We start from the raw sequence: 13,397 nt of genomic DNA, 5'->3' as shown, positions 1-13,397 counted from the left end.
TGTGTCAATAATATCAGTATTTTTCTTCACAAATTAAGCTGGAACACTACTGATGACACTGCACTGCCTTGGTTCAACAATAAACAGTAATTTATTAAGTTGTAAGGCAAGTGTTAGGAGAATGCTTATGTAAAAAAGCAACACAAACAGCCATCACAAGCAGAGTGGGCAGTAACAACTGTATTTTTGCAAATACTAGGAAAGAATGAAATTTGAATTTTGATGTGGCCAATTCCAACAGTGAATTATAGCTTTTCCTGATGCAAGTATCTTGCAAAATTTCAATAAAATACATTCAATGTAGTAAAAACTTTATGAAATACTCTTTATTCACCCAGCTCTAACCTCTCTCCCTGCCTATTCTCACTTCAACCAGCATATCATTTGAAATATTGTGTATATTCCCAAAATTTATGTTTCAGCTTCCCTACTGGTGGCAAAGATGACAAAAAAACTTAGATTATTTTTAATTTAGTTATTTTATAGAAATCCTCATTTAACTAATCACTTATCTTTGCACATGTGAGGTGGTGAATCATGCAGTTCAGTATTACCTGTTAAGCTGTAACCTGTAGTTAAATAATTAAGGAACCTGGTACACTGTAATTGAAATTTTTTATGGACTGCAAAAACACAGACTAATTTCTTAGATAAATCTGTTAAAGAATTTCTTCCTGTTCTATGTAAATAGATATTGATTTCTTTTAGAAAGTAAAAAATTAAAATGCAACATTTGGAGCCCTGTGCCATGCTGAATTTATTGACAATCATGTAATAGAGTATGAAAGGCATATTTAAGTTCATTATGTAGCACAAATTTAGTTTTATTATCTCAAGAGGGAATACTTTCACCAGCCAAGGTATTTCAAGACACTTAATGAAAATCCAGTAGGGAAATCCAAGTAAATCCTAAATATAAAGCTGCTTGACTAAACGTATTCTAGTCTAGTCATATAAGGCATATAGCTATCCTCATTTAAATCAAATACAGATCATACAACTTAAACACAGGAATAACAGGGAACAATCATCTTTGTAAATAAAATTTTTAATACCAAATCAAGTGACTTGAGATATATGTTCTGAAATGTCATAGAAGTCATAGAACTATTCCTATCATCTTCAAAGCATGCACAATATCATTCACCATCTTTTAATAGGAAATCAATTAAATCTGTAGCTGCCAAACACACTTTTGTGTACATTTGTCCAAAATTATCATGTTGCACCCTACAGTGAAACTACTTTCTACTACTGAAAACACCTTAATATGACATATAATTACAGAACAGTATTTTAAGATCGTGTCACATAAAATTGGAAGGATTACACTCCTTATTCTCTAATCATTTTTAAAATCAATTCCAAATCACTACATCTCCTTTCAAATGCCCATTTTTTCCTGAAATCATTGACTTCCTAGCCTAATTAAGTAATTTGCAAGGTAATGAAAATTTATAAACCAAATCAAAATCACTGCTAGAATGCTTATTTGAGTGTAGACAAAAGACTTTACTTGAATATTCACTTATATATAAAAAAATTAAGTAGCTTTTGCTTGTACTTTAGGTGCACTTTCCAATCGGGTCTCCCATGTAAAGATTGATTGGTAACCTTTTTGCAGCTATGATTTACACCAGCTGAAAGAAAAAATTCAGTTAATAAGTATATATAAAGTATTAATCTGTTTTTTTCATCATCACAAACATGTCTGAAATCAAAGATCTGAAGAGAAACAACAAAACCAGTAGTAATTTAATATTTTGTTTCTCAGCCAACTATCTGCTTATTATTACTGAAATGCCTAAAAACTTCTGAGAACTGATTTGAAAGCACTGGTTTAATGACTGTATACTGAAATGAATACCATGGTACTGGTTTCTGAGCCAAGTCTCTTTAATAGGTTAAGGAAACTAAGCAGTTCTAGACCAAAAATGCTGTTAACAAATCCTGGTAACAGACTTGGTAACTTGATGCAGTTCATCACTACTTATGTATAAAAGCCTGAGGAAAAGAAAGGACAATGGCCAAGATTCTAACTTGCTCCAGTTCCAGTGTATCCTCACATATTATATGCCTATATAATCAACACTAGTTCTTCAGGCCTACAGAAGTCTAAAGTAAGTGCTTTTCTTTCTGGATGCAAGATATAGATAGGTATATTCAGGATTCACTTTTTGGCTCTCTCCCAAGTACTGTAGGTAGAAAGACATACTGAATGGGATATTAGAGAATCTTCTTCTGTTGCAATTACATTCATGGTTATAGAAATAGCGGATTAAGCATCTGGAAGGAACTTCCCTAAACCAAATTACTTAAGAATTTTCCCTACAAATATGGCTCACATTTCCTGGTATGTATGTATGTATGTATGTATTTCTGAATACATAATGAAAAATGCATTCTAGGCAGAGAACTCTGTGAATGGGAGCTGCACAAATACAAACGTGCTGAAGTTGAAGTCCCTCTGAGTTCATGTCCCATTCTGGAGGCAAGAAAAATGTCAGAAAGGGAGAAAATAATGCTAATGGAAGGTGAGCAGTGAAACTCTACTAAACCACATATAAAATCCAATGGCATAAAGGACAGCAGATACTGAGAAAGTTTATAAAAAAATCAGTCCTATGCTGGACAAGGTCATAGTTTTTCTTACAAGTAAGAAGAAAAAATAGGGGCAGTATAGGGAATGCAAAAGAGATCGATCTACATGAAGGAAGATACTGTGCCATTTGCCACCTAACTAAACATTGAGGGGGGGGGGGGAGCAGGGAATAAAAAGAAGGGTGAGAGAAAAAACTATTTCTGCATTACTGTACTGTATTGTATTTCTAACTTCCTTTTCCTCAGCAATAAAAAAGGGCTTTCTGGAGATCATCTTGTTTGTTACATGTGCCTTTCAAATCAATGCTCACACGTGTCAACGAAAAGAAAAATTAGCAACTGGTTTGGTAAAGACACCACAATCAGCATGAATACAAAAGCATAACATGCACATTGGTACCATTATTTTTCAAATGTTAACTCAGCTAAGCTTGACTGGTGAAAGTTTTCCTTATATTTGCTTTTAAATAACGCTTTAAAAACTTTTGGTGCACTGTTGGTCCATAGTTTTACCTTTACAATTCACTACTCAGCAAGAAAAAGGAACGTAAACACAAACTAGAAGAAATGCTTTAATTTCTTCTAGAGTTTTGTTCTCCATAAAGAAGCTATAAAATGTTTCTCTAAGATGTGAATACTTGCTTCAGATACAGGAATATCTGCTTAGATAGAACAGATTAAGTTAAAAAAGGATGAGAAGATTAATAAATCTGCTCATGCTAATAGAACATACATATCTTAAGAAGCACATTGCTAGCACTCAGCAGGATAAACCAAGGAATGAATGACAGTTCTTAAATGGATTTTATGCGTCTTCTAAGACTGGCAATTTGAACATTGCAGGGGGGATGGGAGAAGAGACTGTATAGGGAGGGAGATGTTCTTAACTTTGCCTCTTTTCTTCCCCCAGACAGTACAAAGTAAGCTTGGAACCAATGAAAAATTACATGGAACAGACTGCTCCTCCAACCACCTATGTTGATACACTTGTTTTAACATTTTGTTGGGTTAGAAAAGCTAACAAATATCATGCAAGGAAATTATATGGATGAAGTTCAAACTGCAAACATTTTAGCTTTTCCCCTTCTTACAGGCAGAATCTACCAACAAAATCTTGCATCTTCTTTACCTCTTGCCTTTGAAACAGTCAATTTAAATAATTATATATTGTATTATATAATCATAAAACAATCATAATTGTATGCCAGGTCCAAACTGCAACACTCATTATCTAAACTACTAGAATTACCTTCTAAAATACTTTAATCTTACTGTGATCCACAGTATCTTTTACCAATCTTAACAGTAAAGATAATTTCTTTTTTAGTCTTATAAAAAGTAATGTATTAAACAGCACAAGAAGACATCCTCTTCTGATACAGCTACAGAGAAGGAACATCAAGCACAAGACACGGACTTCTAAAAGTCCAGTTCAGAATTACTGATGGAGAGCTGGAAGTAGTAAGAGGAGACAAAATTCCATCTGCATTAAAAGTTCTCCTCAACTACCTAACACAGTTTATTGCTTTCATTGCTTCCGCTGTAAGTTTCCCATATAAAAAAACCCCAACCAACCAAAAAACAAACCAACCCAAAACCCACTTGTTTAAGAATGTCTGTTAAATTTCTTTATGACAAAAAGGAGAGAAGAAACTAAGAAACAATTTCAGTGCTCTGAATTATAAAGCAAAACTTGCTAACATCAATAAAATTTATCTACTGATTCTCTATGTTTATTGAGTTTGGTGTTATAGACATAGAAGCCTAGAATATTCATTGCAAGAAATCCCAAATAATTATTAAGTTATCATTTGGTTAAACAAATCTTATAACCCATCATATTTCCATAAAACAAAACTGCCAGTACTTTTGTAGAGTATTGCTAATGTAATCTAAGAAAAATGACTGAGTAGTCTTTCTATGGAAAGAAGAAAATGCATTCATTTTAACCAGATAAGCAGACATGTACTCAGATGAGCTTCTGTAACTACCACTTGTTCTGTTTCTCAAATACTGGTTTACGATGATAATAAAGTTTTAAAAATTCTTAAAACTAACTGAACTTTAATGTACATCTTAATTATTCAGGAACACTAAATTAAAAATATTTTTATCAAAATTTACCATTTAAGAAATCATTTTTTTCAGGGGATTGGAACTACCTGTTCTTCCTATTTCATAGTGTACTTTCTGAGAGGAGTGAGGTATATCAATCTACCTAAGAAGCTTCTGTCAAAATTATTTATGCACTCAAAACATATAGAAGAAGTAAAGGTATGAATTCAAAGGGCAAGTATATAGCAAAAAAGGAAGAACCAGTTACATTTCTTTACTTCAGGACAATGGGATTCTTTTTAGAATATAAATTCAAGCTGGATTCTCCAAAGTTACCTTTGAAGTGTGAGAAATGAATACAAATTCAAGTTATATTTTGACACAGCTGCAGGACTGCATTTATGTCCCTCTTATATAAGTTCCCTCTTTGAAAATTATCCAATTTAAGAATTTCTGCATAATGAAAAACAAGCGGAACAATGAAACTTTTCAGCTGTGATAGGAGCAGCTTTTTGTATGCCTTTCTACATAGAGAGACATAACAGGAATTAAAGTGAACAAGCTTTTATATCAATAAGACCAATTTATCTACTTGCACAAAGACTACAAATACTATGTTTTGTTATACTAAATCTTCAAGCTTTTGATATTTAGTCCATAAAAATGAACAATACAGGGTTAAATATACGTGAGAATGCACATCAAAGCATGAACCTTAAATACACACCATATTGTTTTACTAAACAGAAAATGTCATGCATTTTAGACCACTGCACTCAATTACATACAAGCAGAATTATGTTCACTGTGTTTCTGTAGTCACAGTTCTGTTTCTGTTCACCAAAACAGCAATAAAGTGACTGGACACCAAAGAACAAAAGCAGCATGCCTACGTTTTTGCTGGATGGAATCAGTATCTTTTTTATTTTTAATACAAATCAAATCAGCACAGAAGATTTCTCTCAATAACATACTTAGCTCATTTTGACAGTGAAATATCACCTATAATATCTAAAAGTAATTAACACCATTTCATAAACAAGAAATTTGAACTGATACAGTCATTGCAATGCATGACAACCACTGCAGTGAAAGAAGCTTCTGTAGAAGAGAATATATGGAAAATGACAGAACTGCTGGGTTTTTCTCCAAATAGAGTATTTTGGGTGCTCTGAAAGGAGGATATTTCACCAATCAGTTTGTAAATAAGATAACTATTATTTATTCTAGATATTTATTGGATATAGATCATCTTTCTCTATCAGGTATAAAATAATATGAAAACTGAAATTCTACTTTTATTTTCCTTGTATTTTTTGCATCCAGATTAACATTTCTATAAGCACATCAATGTGTTAAATTGTATTATGGTTTTCTTTAGAAAAATATATAATTATAAAAGTCTCCAAGGACTGATCTCATCTTTGAATACTCACTCCATCCTAGCTATTTAAAAATGTTTCTACATTACCCACTTATGTTTCTCTGACACATCCTTAGGCCACTCTAAGGTCTCCCTGGAGCCTTCTCTTCTCCAGGTTGAACACCCCTAACTCTCTCAGCCTGTCCTCATAGGGGAGGTGCTCCAGCCCCTGATCATCTTTGTGGCCTCCTCTGGACCCACTTGAGCAGGTCCGTGTCTTTGTTACACTAAAAAATGTTATTGCATAAATAGAATTGTCTGTCGAAGTGATATAAGTATCTTGGAGATTACGAACCATTTGATTTCAAACTCTGTAGGTGATGCAATTACCAATGATAACAGCGCTGAAGGGCCTATGTATTTTAGCTCACCCTGAAATTTCAATTATTATGGTCTAAGATCCTGCCCCATAACCTTGGTCATCAACAGCAAGGAGTTTTCATTGAAACGAAGTCATGCCACTTTGTCATCAATTTCTTTTTGACCTTTTATGTTATTCTCTAGCACAACCTTTTTGGCTTATGCACCCTCAAACCACTCTCAGAATGCTGTAAGCTGTATCTTTCTCTCAAAGTCTCCCAATCATTCTTGGCCATTTTCTTCTCTACTTGCTCTGAGATGCAATATGATAAGAAGACTATTTCTTTCTTCTTTTTGCCTGCTTAGTCTTTCAGCTGCTAAAGTAACCCAATTCTTCATATATCACGGAAATGAAATCCAACTTTGGGTTTAATTTTTGCAAATTTTTGCCTACTTTTCAACTATTTTAACTCTTAATCCATTGTCTTCCATTTTTAAGTCTTCTATCTTTGATAGAATACTAAGGCTATGGTGGCTCATGTATAAATTAAAGGTCAGTTTTCACATCTGGCAGATTCCAGTCTGTGCTTCCACTGTTTCATCTCTCACCCACAGAATTTTCTGGACACTCTCCCCCTCAAAAATTCTTTATCAGATACTGTTCTCCTCTGTGTTGCATTTCTGTCAAAATTCTTCCCTTTGTTTAAGCAGAAACATTGAGGTACTGGGAATAGCCCCTTTAAATGAAGATATATTGCTTTTCCTTCAGAGAGGAAGAAGAAAGGAAAAATAGAACGTTGTTTAAAGTAATATAAAAAGAAATATTATGAGAAAATATATCAGTTAAATAGTAAGACTAAAAACAGTCAAAGGAATAAAAACGTAAGAAAAAAATGTTTACTGATTATAATTTCAGGGGGGGTCCTATTCATATGAAAATAGCAACAGTGGTGTCTGATTAGCATGCTTATCTTTAATCTTATTCGGTATAATCTAAAATGTTTACTGCTCTGCAAACAAAGCAGATCTGCAAGTAGCCATTTAAGTATTGATATCACTTTAAGAATCAGAAAATTTCAGTTTCATTACCTTAAATGTCAGTCATTGGTAATTATAGCAACAAAAGGCATGACTAATGGCATTTGCTGTACCCTTCACAGGAAAGTGGAATCCTTACATATGTAGAAAATAACAAGGTACTCTATAGTTGAGAAATATGATAAACCAACATTATTACAATAGTCATGTTACTCCACAGTCACTAAAGAAACTGCAACTACCACCATCTAGAGGTAAAATGTAAATGCAAAAAAAATTTTTTTATTCTGATCTGGATTCTGTCTTTATCCCTGTGAATACACAAGACCAGACATTATTTTCTAATGATAGGCTGCCTGAGCAACATCTGCCTCACAAAAAAGATGGGCATCAAACTGCACAGATCACAAACAGCAGTCATCAGAAAGCAACTACTTAACTACAGAAAACAGGATGTTTATACTAGTAATCCGTTAGAACTCATGCATGGCAAGACAGTAGTCAAGATATACACCTGAAGGAAAACAAAGCTGAGCAAGTATGAAGAAAGACATGCTTCTGAAACTATTAGAATGAACTTGCCATGCATAGAAGATAAACACTAGTGGAAGGAAAGAGATTTCCCAATCATACCTATTATTTTCATTTTAGAACTACATTAGTCATTCATAGGATAGCACTAAAAGGGTAACTCATGTTTAGTTAATCCTACACCATGATCTCCAAGTTTCTTCCACTATACTGTTACTGCAAGGCATACTGATTTAAACAGTTCAGAAAATTCTTTGGTGATCAGTACACTTGAATATGAACAAAAAGTATAGTAATATTTATCCAGTGAAGTTGCCAATCTTACAAAATATTGCTATCCAGGGGTTTCCTGACCAGAAAAGAAAAAAAATAATCACATCTTTGGTTTTGGATTGATTTTTCTTCAATTAGTTAGCTCCAATTGTTTTCTAAATCCATGTAAACTTTCAAGTATTCATGAGCTCTGTGGCAAGATGTCTTGCACCTCAATTATATGTTGTGGAAAAAAACAGTCATGTACTTGTTCTGAAACTGCAAGTTAGTAGTTTCAATGAATGCTCCATTTTGCATTTTGAAACAGTTAAAAATTTCTCCGTGTCTTTCACGATTTTAAAGATTGCTACTGTATTCCCCTCTCGGTTGTCTTTCTTGCAGGCTGAGAATTTCTAATGTGCTTCTCAAATGAAAAAGCTTCATTTTTCACTTGTACTCTTTTCAGTTCTGATATATTCTTTGGAGAAAACTAGAACTGCACACAGATACATCAGAAATTATACAGAACATAATGGAGTTTTCTGGTTTTCTATTCCTTTCCTAATGTTTTCTAACAACTTGGATCTCCCCCTAAACCCTCTTAAAAATTGTGTCAGATTAGCTACTTTAAAATCTTCTGGTATCCAAGCCAGAAACACTTTATCAGTCAGTTTCCAGCTATTTCACTTCTGAATTTCTAGTGAACTGCATGTGGAGATTTATTCTTTATTTGTTCAATAAAATCTTCTACTGGTATTTAAATAGACAATCGGCTAATTCTCCACAAGGCATAATCCAGAATGGGAATACCCCATAACAACTCCATGGTGAGCAGAGATTTTAAAGTATGCATTTTTCTGTCAATCTGTGACCTTCTTCAGCTCGAGTATTTGTCCCACTGGCTTTAGCAGCTGGCCTCTTCCTGACACGTACAGAAGAAACCACTACATTTTATGCCTTTTGGAAGTTGTAAGAGGCCTGTAACACTATTTCTACTTTTTCCTCTGGAATGTGTATGTTTCTCTATTTTTCTTTGGAGATAACTTGAACTCTTTAATTTTTTAAAATGTATTTATTTACTTCTAATAACTTTCCTTATTCTGCTGCCTAGCCATCTTTTCCTTGTATTTCCTCTCTCTCTTTCCTTTAAATAGGTTATGCATTTCCTTTGACCAATATCCAAGTGTTTAAATAGTCTCCATTATGCCTGCAACCATCTTGGCTGTCCCTTTCAGGTTCTTTTTAACCAGCTTCCTAATTTTTCTCCTCATTCTCTTTTTTTATAGTTAAATATTACAGTAGTGAATTTTTGATTTTGTTGTTCCTTATACAATAGAAGTTAAATTAATTTTAGTTTACTTAAATTCCTATTCCCATCCCAAACAGCTGCTCTTCTTTACATTTTCCTCCACTTTTCAGTTTTTAGATTTTATGATCTTCAAGTGTCAGTAACCGAGACCTGCATTTAAAATCATCCCTCCTGTGAAAACTCCCTTTATTCCAAAAACCTAGCCAAATCCTGATGAATTCAAACCCTTTACATTTCCAACATCTTTTTAATTCATGAAGCAAAATACTAGATTTTCACCTCTCTGAAGCCTCCATACCCTCCTTTACACCCTCTATAACTGGAAACCAAATGGAACATTAGCTTCTACATCATGGCTTAGTAGCCCATCTAGAAACATAAAGTCTTCCCATCTTTCTATCAGAAAAAGTCCCATATGATAACCCTAGGGAATGACAACACTGAACTCCCCAACCCTTACAGCCACTTATTCTCAGTAGGGATCTTTGTCCTCAGAATACGTTTCACAGTGTAAGAGAAAGCAAAGCCCTAAATGGCTATTTAATCTTAAAAGCCCTGTACCACAACATTTTTTTTTTGCCTTTATATATTGTAGTCACCATTTATTTATTGCAGTCATCTGAAAGTTCTTGTGAAATGGTGGTATTTCAGAAAACAAGTGAAAAAATATTTTAAAATTGAACTGAATTACTGCACTTAAATGTATGTCCAATTCCAAACAGTTTTTTTTTCACTAAAATTTATATACCTTCTAATTGTTGTAACATCCACAATTGAACGATATAAGTCTATGGCTCTGTTAATTTTTAAGGCAGTATTAGATAGTGTTGTGAGCACTGATTGATCTGCTGCTCACAACTGTCCCCTTAAACTCAGTCATTCAAATTAAGCATAAAATTTGGCTATATTTCTACACCTTGTTTTTAAATTCTTAAGATTCATAACCAGTAAATTCTGCTAGTTAAACGTTACTGCAAGAGTGCAGTGTAACTCTACAAATACAGAGGTCTGATTAAAATTTCCACATCGAATAGAATTTATTATAAAATGTTGCTTGCTTTCAGAGACCACAACCTTACTTCTAAGCTTGTCTAGAATCCTTAACCCTTCACAGAAATTAAAGAAACTATTTTATGGTTGAAACTATGTGACATGTATGCTGGAGCTGGAAACTCCATCATACAAATGATAAGAACAGCACCTGGGGTTTTTTAAGGATGGAAGATGTACTGATTTTGAACACGACATCTGAAACATACCAAAATATTAACATGACACAAAAAGAAATGTTTTGAAATGCCCTTCAAAACAGCATTACAAATCTACAATAAATTAAAAAAAAAATAAATAAAAAGAAATAAAAAGCAAGCACTATAACAAAACTCCTGCTGGAGTCTATTCTTATCCTGTTGAGGTCAGGCCCTCCTGATATGCAAATTAACATGTCATTCATTTCTTTTCCTGGTTTACAAAGCAAAAATGCAAAATTGGCATTGATTTCGAAGAGGCACAACTGCTCAAATTTATTTCTCCTAATTCTTACATTCTTAAGAAACATTTATAAATCCAGGGAAAAAGATGACAGATACAGTGGGACTGATAGGTTCATAATCTTCCAAACTATGTGAGGTTCTCTGCAATTCTGTCCACTCTCTTTTGGTCATTTCCAAGGCACATGATACATATGCAGTAGTTTATTTTCTGCTAGAAAATATGCATTTATGACCAAAAAAAGACAGGAGCACAACAATTCTAAAATGCATCAACAGTACATGTGACATAGCAAGTCTCCACTGGCACACTGCTGTCCTCTCTCCATCAAGAGAAGTGATCCAGTGATACACATTTTCACATTGGGAAAGGTTAACGAGGTGGCTCATAACAGGAAGGGAGAAGAGGACAATCTCTTCAGCTTTCTAGTAATAGAAGATGCAGAAGAAATCTAGCCATATTAGAAGTATATTTACGTGAACTGAGTTTGGAAAAGCAACAGTCAAGGTCCATGCCCTTTTGTAACATCTTACATTTGCAGCAACATCTTACCTTAACAGTATTATGCATACAATCTAATTTTCAGGTAGGCTAAACATCTTAAGGCTGATTTCCAATTAGCTTTAAGTACACTCATAAGTATTTAGCATATCTAAAAACGATGCTTACCAAACCCAAAGTTTCAAACTTTGCCTGTTCCAACTGGCACACTTTAGCTGTCTCCAAAGTTTGTTTGACATCTTTTTCTCAGAATTAACCAGCACAACCAAGAGTAAGCTTTAACATCTCAAGTTATGGTTACTCAAGTATTCACAAAGAAATCTGAACTCCAAAAGATGTTAGTAATGACCTCAATAATACCAACATTCTGCAATATTCCTACTTCCCTTTACATTGATATACCTCTTGTAGCTGATACATCTCACATTGATATATCTCACGTAGCTGATACAAAGAGTTACACATGCATGTTATTTTCTGACATTGGAGGGAAAAAATGATAAAGCTGCAATAATAATGTCTATTATGAATAAAAGGACTCTCAGAAATGAGCTCAATCATTTATCCTAATTGTCACTCCCAGTCCTTGTCTGTTCATTACATACTGGTAGCCTGGTAAATATCCTCTTCCACAATTTCAACATTGAATCAAATTCTCTGTAATCAGGAACACATGTTTTGGCAGAGATTTAACAAGATAGATGCACAGTGCTGTTATTTACACTATTTTGAAGTTTTATAAATTAATGCTTTCCCAGTAGATATAAAATGCAGAACGTATAATCAGCAAGCACATGACTACATATTTGATCAGAGATGTGGCAATCACTTCAAGTGTTTCATCATAATGCTATGAAATACAGTGTATGTCTGTTTAGGAAAACTTCTTTTTTTCACATGCACAGTGTCAGAAAACAAAGTTATTTGCTAGACAGATACACTTCCCAGTCATACTCCTGTTACGGAGATAAAAAACTGGTAGAAATGTCATTAATGTATTCTTCCATAAGAAAGGATCTCAGCAAGTACCCAGATCGAGGTTTAATAAGAATTCTAGAAGTTTTAGGTCACCTCTACAGGTAATTCTTGCTTGCCTTTATTTTTTAAATATTAAGAGACAAAGTTGAGCAAATACACAACTGTTCACCAGAGGAATGCTGTGATATTCTATTCTGTTCTGTAATTAAAGGCAAACTACAGACAGTCTGTGTCTATTCTAAATAGACACTTCTAACTTTCCACATTACATTTGTCCAGTAAATCACTAGTGTGAATAGATAATGAATAGAGCATATTCAGAAGAACTTGTACATTTTTCAAACACATAAACCAATAAACAGAATTTTTCACACTATGGATGCCCAATATTATGAGTATCTATTGTAGACAAAGACCTTAAAATTCTGAAAATTGTCTTTATGTAAATATAGAATTTTCAGTCTTTCAGAATTATGCAACAATATCTTGCTTGCTTTTTTCCTTTTCTCAAGAAGCTTAGCCTTCAACTATAAGTTCTTTGTTTTCCATTGATGATGAGTAATGGATGAAGTCCATTAAAACCCACTCTGTACCAGCAGAACATATTTTCTAAAATGCCATGACAATGATAAATAGAAATAAGGTGCAAGAGCACAATAAAAAAAAACTAAATTTTGTTCAAATCACTGTAGTTAGGCCCTTAACCAAAGCAAACTAAAAGCAACATTTAACGCTTTACACACCTCAGCAGATTTTGGATAAAGGCCTGAACCTCTGATATATTGGGAAGCTTAGTTTATCTCAATATTTTTCCTATAGAAAAAGAATGTGCAGAACATCTATAGTATATATAAATTCTGCTTACTTTCCAGGCTTTCATGATGATAGTTGTATAGTCATGTACAGTCAAACAGCAGG

General features: G+C 33.7%; 1 protein-coding gene across 2 annotated transcripts in view; it reads right to left on the bottom strand.

Moving 5' to 3' along the window:
- Positions 1–13,397, bottom strand: part of SNX29 (sorting nexin 29) — a 130,489-nt gene that overhangs the window by 49,124 nt on the left and 67,968 nt on the right. The gene's annotated exons all lie outside the window — the stretch shown is intronic.

The sequence above is a fragment of the Tyto alba genome, unplaced genomic scaffold (assembly GCF_018691265.1).
Source record: "Tyto alba isolate M040663 unplaced genomic scaffold, T.alba_DEE_v4.0 Super-Scaffold_28, whole genome shotgun sequence".
Classification (NCBI taxonomy): domain Eukaryota; kingdom Metazoa; phylum Chordata; class Aves; order Strigiformes; family Tytonidae; genus Tyto; species Tyto alba.
The sequence above is the reverse complement of the archived record's forward strand: the minus strand, read 5'-3'. Positions and strand labels throughout refer to the sequence as shown.